At 46.8% G+C, this 11581-nt stretch overlaps 1 protein-coding gene across 1 annotated transcript in view; it reads left to right on the top strand.

The window, feature by feature from the left end:
- The first annotated feature begins 768 nt into the window (after window positions 1–768).
- Window positions 769–11581, top strand: part of LOC109923968 (solute carrier family 41 member 3) — a 15849-nt gene continuing 5036 nt past the window's right edge. Inside the window, exons 1-2 of the mRNA XM_048606665.1 lie at window positions 769–1329; window positions 4894–5001. The gene's annotated coding sequence lies outside the window, so the exon portion shown is untranslated. The remainder of the gene's footprint in view (window positions 1330–4893; window positions 5002–11581) is intronic.

Genomic DNA, 11581 nt, shown 5'->3' with positions numbered 1-11581 from the left:
GTGGTAACGGAGGGGGTGGGGGTGTTGTCGGTGGGGGGGTGAGGACAGTGGGGGTGGGGAGAGTTAGTGTTGGAAAGTGCTCAGTAGAGGATGTGTGTTGGGGTGTGGGATTGCAGGGTCGTGGTAACGGAGGGGGTGGGGGTGTTGTCGGTGGGGGGGTGAGGACAGTGGGGGTGGGGAGAGTTAGTGTTGGAAAGTGCTCAGTAGAGGATGTGTGTTGGGGTGTGGGATTGCAGGGTTGTGGTAACGGAGTGGGTGGGGGTTTGGTGTCAGGGTTCAGTGGGGGTGGGGGGAGGCTCCGGAGACCCATTTGGCTGCTGTCGCAGGACTGGCTTCTTTGTTTTTGGACAGGTTCCCTCAGTGGAGGGGGGGGCGGTGGAAATTGCATTGACGTGGCACCTTCCGCACGCAGCCCCTCCAATCACCCCCCCACCCCCGTCAACCCCCGCCAACCCCCGCGATGTCCCAGTGCAGCCACTGGAGAACATCGGAGAGAAGGGGGTCGGCCCACTTTGGCGACGTAGGGGACGCAGAGCAAGATCCCACCGACCCTGCCCGCGAGGAATGCAAAGCGGGAGGAGGGGTGACGGGGTGGCCTGGTTCCCCCTCCCCTCCCCGCCCCGCACGGTGGGTGCCGAGGGTACGGGGGAGAAGGGTGAGACCGAGGATGGCCCGAGAGCCAGAGGAGTGGAGTGTGGGGAGGAAGGGAGGTTGAAGGTGGTGGGGGGGGGGGAGGAGAATGGCGATGGAGGGGGTAGGAGGCTGAGGAATGAAACAAAGAAACGAGATGAGGGTGTGATTGAGCACGTTCCTGGAGCAGGTGCACTGCCGTCCTGGAGATGAGAAGCCGAGATGCCGAAAAATAGAAACGAAACATTGAGAGAAAATGAAACAAAATGGGAGGGCGAGCTGTGCCTGAAACCCGGGGCGGGGTGGTTAACCGTGAGAGCCCTCACTGCTCTAACCCCCAGAGTATTCCCAGCCCCTGCTGCTTCAATATTCCCCAATTCCCGGTGTCCCGGAGTATTTTAAAATTTATTTACCGTGTTATTTTAAATTGGGTTTTGCACAGGCTCGTATGGGTGCTGCAAATCTGGAACAGAAACAGAGCGTGCTGCAAAAACGCGGCAGGTCTGGCAGCACCCCATGGAGAGAAATCAGAGTTAACTTCTCGAGTCCACTTCTTCAGAAGCAGTCTCAAAACATCAACTCTTTCTCCAACGTGTTCCGGTTTTATTTAGGACTTTACAATCCTTATGGAAAAGGTGTAGACACTGTTGATTAGCCCGTTTTCAACAAAATTGACCAAGCAGACCCCAAGTTGCTGCTGTTAAGTATCTTTTAGAAATAACGTGTTAATGTAAAGAAATCATTGTAACTGCTCTGCTGGCTCGGGGAAAGTTTGGGATGATAGGAAATTTGAGTAGACACTTGAGCGTAACGTGACCAGGCGAATCTCGAAACACAATACAGGTCTGACAGTTCCTCCTGATTGCTTAAGAATGACAACTCTTCACCCCAGTTAGGTTTGTTGCATTTTCCATTTGTTTTCTAGAAGTTTCTTTCTATTAAAAGCACGTCACACGATAGTGAGAGCATGGAAAGTATTCAGCAAGGCTGATAGGATTAGAAGAGATTTCTACCGTGGCTCTTATCAGCTGACAATTGGCGATAAAGCTTTTGAAAAAGCTGTGTTGTTTAATCTCTCCCTCCCTCCATCTCATTCTTTCTATCTGTCTTTCTGTGGCTGTCTCTGTCCCCCCTGTTTACTCCCTCTGTGTCTCTGTATCCCTGCTGTAAGGCAACAGCTATAACCCACGCAAAATTCTCAGGGTGGGGGGCTGCGGTTAATTGATTTTACACCTGCTGTGATATTCTTCATTTGGGCTGGGGGCCGGGAGGGTGAAACTGGTGTCCTCTTTGATCCTTTGACCCTCTAAACAGGGCGAAGAACTTTACAAACTGCTGGCAAAAGTGGAAAATAATGACATTTTATGAGGCAGCTCACCACCACCTTCTCAAGGGCAACTAGGGACGGGACAATGAGTGCTGCAAGGGCAACTAGGGATGGGGCAATGAGTGCTGGACCCAACCAGAGACGCCAACATCCCACGAGTGAATAGAAAGGAACAAAAAGCTGAACGTTTATTTTGCTAAATTTACACCCGAAGGAAGCTGTGTGCTGCCTGAGCCCTAGCTCATTAGGCCTTTGAGCTAATTGGCCAGGATTTGAGGCCTAGCTTCTTTCTATTCATGCGTGGGGTCTGCGGTAACTGGCTAGTCCAGCATTTGTTGCCCAGGATGAGGGCATCACTGACTAGGCCAGCATTTTTATTCCTTTTCTGTTCGTGGGATGTGTGTCACTGGCCAGGCCGGTATGTGTTTCCCAGAGGGCAGTTAAGAGTCAACCACGTTGCCCTGGGTCTGGAGTTACGTGTAGGCTAGACCAGGATAAAGTGTGGCAGTTTCCTTGCCTAAAGGAAGTCTCTCATTGCTCTGGTGTGGGAAGAGATTTATAAAACCAATGAGCCAGAGTCACTTATTGCCTATTCTAGAAGTGGCTGCTGAGATTGAGATTGATCATGCTGCGGTTTTAACTTTCCAAAAGTTCTTAAATTTGGGAAGGATTCCTTCAGATTGGAAGCTAGTGAATGGAACACCTTTCTTCAAAGAGGGAGTGAGACAGAGAGCAGGAAGCTACAGCTCAGTTAGCTTAACACCTGCTGTAGCGTTGCTGTTAAGTAATTAAGTAATGTCACTATAGTCCCAGAGGACCCTAGGGCTGCTCTCTCATTCGATAGAGAGAGAGCGAGAGAGATGGTGGAGGTGGTCTAACCTGGGCCTCACCATGCCTCAGGTGAGAGGTAGAGTTGAGAAGGCGAGTCCTTTATGGAAGCTCATCCAGTACAGGAGTCGAACCCATGCTGATGGTGTCACTGTGCATCTGAGTCTAGCTAACTGACTCCCCAAAGCACGGTGTTTGGGTAAATTCAGGGTAATCGGGTAGAGTCAACATTGTTTTGTGAACAGGGAATCGTGTTTAACCAATACTGTGGATAGGAGGGAACCACTCGATGTACCATACTTAGATTTCCATAAGGCATTTGAAAGGATGCCATATTGAAGGTTATTAAAGGCAAATAAAAGCACAGAATGTTGGGGGTAATGTAGTTGGCATGGATAGCAGATTAGCTAGCTAGCAGGAAGCAGAAAGTAGGAATAATTGGGTCTTTTTACATTGACAAGATGTAATGGGTGGTGTGCCTCAGGGATCAGTGCCAGCTGTTTATATTTTATATAAAAACCGAAAGAACTGCGGATGCTGTAAATCAGGAACAAAAACAAAGTTGCTGGAAAAGCTCAGCAGGTCTGGCAGCATCTGTGGAGGAGAAAACAGAGTTAACATTTTGGGTCCGGTGACCCTTCCTCAGAACAATTTATATAAGTGGCTTAGTTTACGGGATGGACAGTTGCTAAATTTTCTTTCAACTCAAAGATATGTAGGAAAGTTGCGAAGAGGACAGTTGGAGATTACAAAAAGTTATAGATAGGTTAGATGAATGCACAATGATTAGAAAATGGAATATAAAGTGGGAGAGTGTGAAATTGTCCAATTTGGCAGAAAAAAAATAAAAAGCACATCATCGAAATGGTGAGAGCTTGCAGGGCTCATGCGATGCAGAGGGATCTGGGTATCCAAGCATATGTACACTGGTACAGCAAGGAAACAGGAAAACTAGTAAAATGCTGTTCTTTCCATGCAAGGGGAATTGAATACAGAATTGTTGAGGCTATGCTTCCGTTGTACAGGGCACTGGGCAGGCCATATCTGGAGTACACTGTACAGTAACACATACAGAAATTGTTGGAAAACCTCATCAGGTCTGGCAGCATCAGGGGAGAGAAATCAGAGTTAATGTTTCAGGTCGAGTGACCACCAGTTCTGAGGATGGGTCATTCGACCCGAAACATTAACTCTTGATTTCTCTTCACAGATGCTGCCAGACCTGCTGAGCTTTTCCAGCAGTTTCTGTTTTTGTTCCTGATTCACAGCATCCGCAGTTCTTTCGGTTTTTATTTTATACAGTGAACAGTGTTGGTTTCTTTACTTTAAGGAAGGATGTGAAAAATAATTTGGAAGCAGTTCAGAGAAGATTTAGCAGGTCAATACCCAGAATGGGTGTGTTATCTTATGAGGAAAAATTGGACAGATTAGGTTTGCATGAAGGGTAAGAGGCAACTTAATTGAAAGATATGAAATCTTGACGGACCTTAACCGAGTTGATGTGGTGAGAATGACTGTCTTTGAAGGAGAATCTAGAACTAGGGGTCACAGAGATAAGGCAGTTTTTTTCTTAATAGGGTCATGAGTCTTTGGAATGTTCTTCCTGAAATGACATGGAGACTTTGAACATTTTTAAGGTGGTGGGAGGGTAGATGCTTACTAAGCGAGGTGGTGAAAGGCTATTGGAGTTGGGTGAGAACGTGGATTTGTAGTTAGATCAGCCAAGATCATATTGATGGCAGAACAGGATTGAGGGATGGAGCGGCCTACTGATGGCCTGTTTATGTGCCTTAAATATGTGTGGAATGAACTGTCGGAGGAAGAGATGGATGTGGGTACGGTTACAATGTTTAAAGGACATTTGGATAAGTACATGAATAGGAGAAGTTTGGACAGATATGGGCCAAGTGCAGGGAAGTGGATCTGGGTATGGTGGGCATGGACTGGTTGGACCGAAGAGTCTGTTTCCGTGCCGTCTGACTCTAAATGCTTTTTAATGCTGCAGCTACCACAGAGCCTGTCTCCGATTACACAGGACATTTCGGTGTCCTTGAGCCTTTCACAGGCACCATGACTGAAAGTGTTTTACTCTTCTCCGGTCTCTGCAGCACTGGGCAGTATTCCAGACAATCACAGAGATCTTCATCTTGGTTCCAGCTCTGGTCGGTCTGAAAGGCAACTTGGAAATGACCCTTGCCTCCAGGATGTCGACAGCAGTGAGTACCAGCCTCTGAATCGCAGGGTTTCAGTTGTTGCTGTGTTCTTGTGTTGGGGAGATTTGCTGCTCGGGAGGTTTTGAACGAGTGTGGGGTGTGGGTCAGGATCAATAGCAGCAGTGGGAAAAGAGATTGAGGTTGGTACAGTAGGCAAGGGGAGGAGGTCAAATTGACAGGACAGGCAAGCAGATGGCCAGCAGAAAACAAGGGAATTTCCAGTGGATTAAACTGCATTCATTTCAATGCAAGAGGCCTGACAGATAAGGCAGATGAACTCAGGGCGTGGCTGGACACTTGGGCTGCAGAGTAGGGAACACTGGATGACGAGAGATATTGAGGCTCTGGTCAAGAAAAAGAAGGAGGCAGATGTCAGGTAGAGACAGATGTGATTAAGTGAATCCCTGGAGGAGTATAGGAGTAGACATGAGGGATATCGGGAGGGCAGAAAGGAGGCATGAGATAGCCTTGGTAGGTAAGGTAGAATCTCTTTGGATCCTCCTAAACAAGAACATCAAGGTCAAAAGAGGAATGAGGGAGAGAACAGGGCTGCTTATAGGTCAATGAAGCCATCTATGTTTGGAAGCATAGGAGATGGGTGAGATATCAAACCAATATGTTGCTTCATATTCACTGTGGAGAAAGACATGGGCCTATGCTTTGATGTTGGCCTGTTCTGGTTCAGACCAAACCTGGTGGATTTGATCATATGAACTCCTGATGACTCCACACTCCCATGTTGACTGTCCAAAAGATAAGAATCAGTAGACCAGAAGCACCGTCATCTTCTGTCTTCGTTCATCTTCCTCACCTGCCCCTCATATCCCTCAGTTCCTGGAGTGACCAAAAATCCGTTTGTCTCAGCCTGAACAGCAGTCACTAATGGAATGGACATGATCACAACCCAGTGATTAAAGATGATCCCCCCCGCCGTTAAAGATCAGCCCGTTCTCCTGAGACTCTGCCCCTGTGTTCCAGATCAACCAGTCAGGGAAACCAATGTCTCAGTACCTACTCTGTCAGGCTTTCTCTACCATCCAGGAGGATAAGGCCAGTGGATACATGGGAATGCCATCACCTCCAAGAATGGAATAGAGGCAGGCTGATAGGATTATGTTAGAATGACATCATGGTTGGCACAGACAAGGTGGGCCGAAGGGCCTGTTCCTGTTCTGTACTGTTCTGTGTTCTATGTCCAAATACTCACCATCCTTACTTGGAAATATATCGCGGTTTCTTCAGTGTCGCTGGATCAAAATCCTGGAATTCCCTCCCTAAGGGCTTTGTGGGTCTATCCACAGCACATGGACTGCAGCGGTTCAAGAAGGCAGCTTACCCCCACTTTCTCAAGGGGGCAGTTCAGGACCGGCGATAAAAGCTGTTCATTTTGGTAGCGAAAACATCTCTCCTTGCATTGTCAAATCCAGCCTTCTCCCTGAGACTGTGCCCCTCTGTTTCTGCACTCCCCATCTGGGCTCTGGGGGAAGAGGGAGTTACTGGATGGCACGAAACCACCTCTTAGCATCTGCCCACACACAATCTCCAAATTTCAAGAGGGCCACGTCTCAATATTTTAAACTCCAGTGAATGTAAACCCATGGGACTCAATCTCTCATCACAAGACAGCCCTTGAAAACCCTTTGCCGTACTCTCCCAGATGGATGACTGCTGTATCTTCTGTCTGGAGACCAATATGCCAGTCATAATTCTGTTTCATTTTCTTTTATTCTTTCATGGTATGTGGGCATTGCTGGCTGGGCCCAGCATTTATTGCCCATCCCTAGTTGCCCCCTTGAGAAGGTGAGCTGCCTTCTTGAACCACTGCAGTCCATGTGCTGTAGGTTGACCCACAATGCCCTTAGGGAGGGAATTCCAGGATTTTGACCCAGCGACAGTGAAGGAATGGTGATATATTTCCAAGTCACGATGGTGAGTGGCTTGGAGGGGAACTTGCATGGCATGGTGTTCCCATGTATCTGTTGCCCTTGTCCTTCTGGATGGAAGTGGTCCTGGGTTTGGAAGGTGCTGCCTGAGGATTTTCATAGAATCCCTACAGTGTGGAAACAGGCCATTCAGCCCAACATGTCCACACCACCCCTCTGAAGAGCATCCCACTCAGACCCGTTCCCCTATCCCTGCATTACCTATGTCTAACCCATCTAACCTAAACATCCCTGGACACTATGGGGCAATTTCCCATGGCCAACCCACACAGACACAGGGAGATTGTGCAAACTCCACACAGACAGTCACCCGAGGGTGGAATCGAACCTGGGTCCCTGGTGCTGTGAGGCAGCAGTGCTAACCACTGAGCCACCGTGGCGCCTTTCAGTATGCTGCTCCTTTGTCTGGTGAAGTGAGCTTACTTCACTTGAGGAAGGGACGAGGCTCCGAAAGCTTGTGGTTTCAAATAAACCTGTGGGACCATAACCTGGTGTCGTGTGATTTCTGACCTCATTCACCCCAGTCCAACACCGGCACCTCCACAACATTGTAGATGGTGGTCAGGCTTTGGGGAGTTGGGAGGTGAGCCACTCGCTGCAGTATTCCTGGGATCTGACCTTGTAACCCCTATATTTATGTGGCAACTCCAGTTCAGTTTCTGGTCATTGGTAATCTCTCAGATGTTGACTGTGGGGGTACAATGATGCCAAGGGACAATGTTTAGATTCTCTCTTGTTGGAGTTGGTCATTACCTGGCATTTACGTGGCACAAATGTAATGTACCATTTATCAGACCAATTTTGGGTACTGTCCAGGTCTTGCTGCAATTGGGCATGGAGTGCTTCAGCTTATCTTCATTTACTTTAGCAGCCTATATCTGTATTAATAAAGATATGAATGTCATCTTTTATTATTGACAGCCCTCTCAACTTGAGGATAGGCTGACTAGCAGAAGACAGAGAGTGCGAATAAAGGGTCTTTTTAAGGATGGCAGCTGGCAACGAGTGGAGTTCTGCAGGGGGCTAAGGGACCACAATTATTCACGTTATACATTAACAATCTGGACGAAGGAACTGGGGCAATTGTTGCTAAGTTTGCAGATGACACAAATTAGGTGGAGGGACAGGTAGTATTGAGGAGGTGGGGAGGCTGCAGTAGGGCATGGACAGGCTGGGAGAGTGGACAAAGAAGTGGAGGATGGAATGTAGTGTGGGAAAGTGTGAGGTTATGCACTTTGGTAGGTAGAGGTGTAGACTATTTTCTAAACAGGGAAAGGCTTCAGAAACCTGAAGCACAAAGGGACTTGGGAGTCCTAGTTCAGGATTCTCTGAAGGTTAACATGCGGGTTCAGTTGGAGTTAAGAAGGCAAGTTGAATGTTAGCATACATTTAAGAGGGCGAGAATACAAGAGCAGGGATGTACCGCTAAGGCTGTAGAAGGCTCTAGTCAAGCTGTATTTGGAATATTGTGAGCAATTTGAATGCAGTATCTAAGGATGGATGTACTGGCATATAGGGGGTCCAGAAGAGGTTCACTAGAATGATCTGGGAATGAAGGGCTTGTCATTTGAGGAGTGTTTGAGGACTCTGGGTTTATACTCTATGGAGTTTAGAAGGATGAGGGGGGGATTTGATTGAAAATTATATGATACCGAAAGGCCTGGATAGAATGGAGGTGGAGGAGATGTTTCCACTAGCAGGAGAGACTAGGGCCCGAGGGCACAGACTGAGTGTGAATGGATGATCTTTTAGAACAGAGATGATGTGGAGGTGCCGGTGTTGGACTGGGGTGGACAAGGTCAGAAGTCACACGACACCAGGTTATAGTCCAACAGGTTTATTTGAAATCACAAGCTTTCGGAGGGTCGCTCCTTCTTCAGGTGTTAGTGAGAAAGGTGGTATCAGACACAGAATTTATAAGTAAAAGATCGCAGTGTCACGCCACTGACGAGGATGCACTAAACAAACCAAAGATGCTGTTAAATCTTCAATCAGTTAGAAGGTTTGAATTAATTAACATGTATATGTACATCCCCAAGTTCCTTTGAAGTCACTGCCCTGAGAGAACGAAAGGTTTTATCAGTGTAAAGAAGAGGTGACGTTTTAGGTCAGACAATGAATGTTAGGTGTGAGGCCTTGTTTAGAATCTGTGTTTTAGTTTGGAGTCAGCCTGGTTTTATTGCTAAAGTAGGAATTTATAAAACGCCGCATTGACTGACTGTCTATAAATTGTGTGTTTTTTGAACAAAATAGAATGTATCTGCAAATACAGATTCACCCCTAGATTCACGTGTGTGTGTGCGTGTGTTTGCGTGTGTGTGTGTCAGGACCGTGACTTCAAAGAAATTCGGGGATTTACATGTACATATTAATCAATTAAAACCTCCTAACTGATTAAAGATTTAACAGCACCTTAGGTTTGTTTAGTACATCCTCATCAGTGGTTTGACCCTTTTGATCTTTTACTTATAAATTCTGTGTCTGTTGCTGCCTCTCTCACTAACACCTGAAGAAGGAGTGAGGCTCTGAAAGGTTGTGATTTCAAATAAACCTGTTAGACTATAACCTGGTGTCGAGTGATTTCTGATCTAGAACTGAAATGAGGAATTTCTTCAGCCAGAGGGTGGTGAATCTGTGGAACTCAATGTCACAGAGGACTGTGGAGACCAAGTCATTGAGTGTCTTTAAGACAGAGATAGATAGGTTCCTGATTAGTAAAGGGATAGAGGGTTACAGGGAGAAGGCAGGAGAATGGGGTTGAGAAACATATCAGCCATGATTGAATAGTGGATCATTCCTGATGGGCTGAATGGCCTAATTCTGCTCCTATATCTTATGGTCTTAAAACCTTCAAACATTTGTATGTACACCACCCCTTCCCCTCAAATCTCTGTTTCGGCCTCCTTATTACACTGATAGATTTAACTGTCTCTTACCACTCCTGTTGTGCTATTGACTGATTCTCAATAAGCCTCTATGTTTCATAAGACCATAAGACATAGGAGCAGAAATTAGACCATTCGGCCCATCAAGTCTGCTCCACCATTCAATCATGGCTGATAAGTTCCTCAACCCCATTCTCTCACTTTCTCCCCATAACCCTTGATCCCCTTGATAATCAAGAACCTATCTATCTCAGTCTTAAATGTACTCAATGACCTGGCCTCCACAGCCTTCTGTGGCAGTGAATTCCATAGATTCACTACTCTCTGGCTGAAGAAGTTTCTCCTTATCTCCATTCTAAAAGGTCTTCCCTTTACACTAAGGCTGTATTCTTGGGTCCTAGTCTCTCCTACAATGGAAGCATCTTCCCAACATCCATTCTGTCCAGGCCATTCAGTATTCTGTAAGTTTCAATTAGATCCCCCCCTCATCCTTCTGAACTCCATCGGGTGTAGACCCAGAGTCCTCAAACATTTCTCATACATTAAGCTTTCCATTCCTGGGACCATTCTCGTGAACCTTTTCCAGGGCCAGTACATCCTTCCTGAGGTATGGGGCCCAAAACTGCACACAATACTCCAAACGTGGCCTGACCAGAGCCTTATAAAGCCTCAGTAGTACATCCCTGCTTTTATATTCAAGTCCTCTCAAAATAAATGCCAACATTGCATTTGCCTTCCTGACTACTGACTCAACCTGCAAGTTGACCTTGAGAGAATCTGGACTAGAACTCCCAAGTCTGTTTGCACTTCAGACTTCTGAATTTTCTCCCCATTTAGAAAATAGTCCATGCTTTTATTCTTCTTACCAAAGTGCATGACCTCATACTTTCCCACATTGTACTCCATCTGCCACTTCTTTGCCCACTCTCCTAACCTGTCCAAATCCTTCTGCAGCCTCCCCGCCTCCTCAATACTACCTGTCCCTCCACCTATCTTTGTATCGTCTGCAAACTTAGCCAGAATGCCCACAGTTCCTTCATCTAGATCATTAATGTACAAAGTGAAAAGTTGTCATCCCAACACTGACCCTTGTGGAACACCACTTGTCACCGGCTGCCATCCTGAGAAAGACCCTTTTATCCTCACTCTCTGCTTTCTGCCATACAGCCAACCTTCTATCCATGCTAGCACCTTGCCTTTTACACCATGGGCCCTTATCTTACTCAGCAGCCTCCTGTGCGGCACCTTGTCAAAGGCCTTCTGGAAGTCCAGGTAGATAACATCCATTGGCTCTCCTTGGTCTACCCTGCTCGTCACTTCCTCAAAGAATTCTAGCAGATTTGTCAGGCATGACCTCCCCTTGATGAAGCCATGCTGACTTTGCCCTACTTTATCATACACTTCCAAATATTCAGCAACCTCATCCTTTACAATGGACTCCAGAATCTTACCCATGACTGAGGTTAGGCTAATCGGCCTGTAATTTTCCATCTTTTGCCTTACTTCCTTTTTAAACAGGGGTGTCACGTTAGCGATTTTCCAGTCTTCTGGGACCCTCCCTGACTCTAGTGATTCCTGGAAGATCACCACTAACGCTTCCACTATCTCTTCATCTATCTCCTTTAGAACTCTGATGTAGTCCATCTGGTCCTGGTGATTTGTCCACCTTCAGGCCAATCAGTTTTATTAGCACCTCTTCCTTGGTGACGGCCACCATACTCAGCTCTGCCCCCTGACTCTCAATTTTTTAGGAGA

This window comes from Rhincodon typus, chromosome 16 (genome assembly GCF_021869965.1).
Source record: "Rhincodon typus isolate 14 chromosome 16, sRhiTyp1.1, whole genome shotgun sequence".
NCBI classification, from domain to species: Eukaryota; Metazoa; Chordata; class Chondrichthyes; order Orectolobiformes; family Rhincodontidae; genus Rhincodon; species Rhincodon typus.
This window is presented reverse-complemented; position numbering and strand designations above follow the sequence as displayed.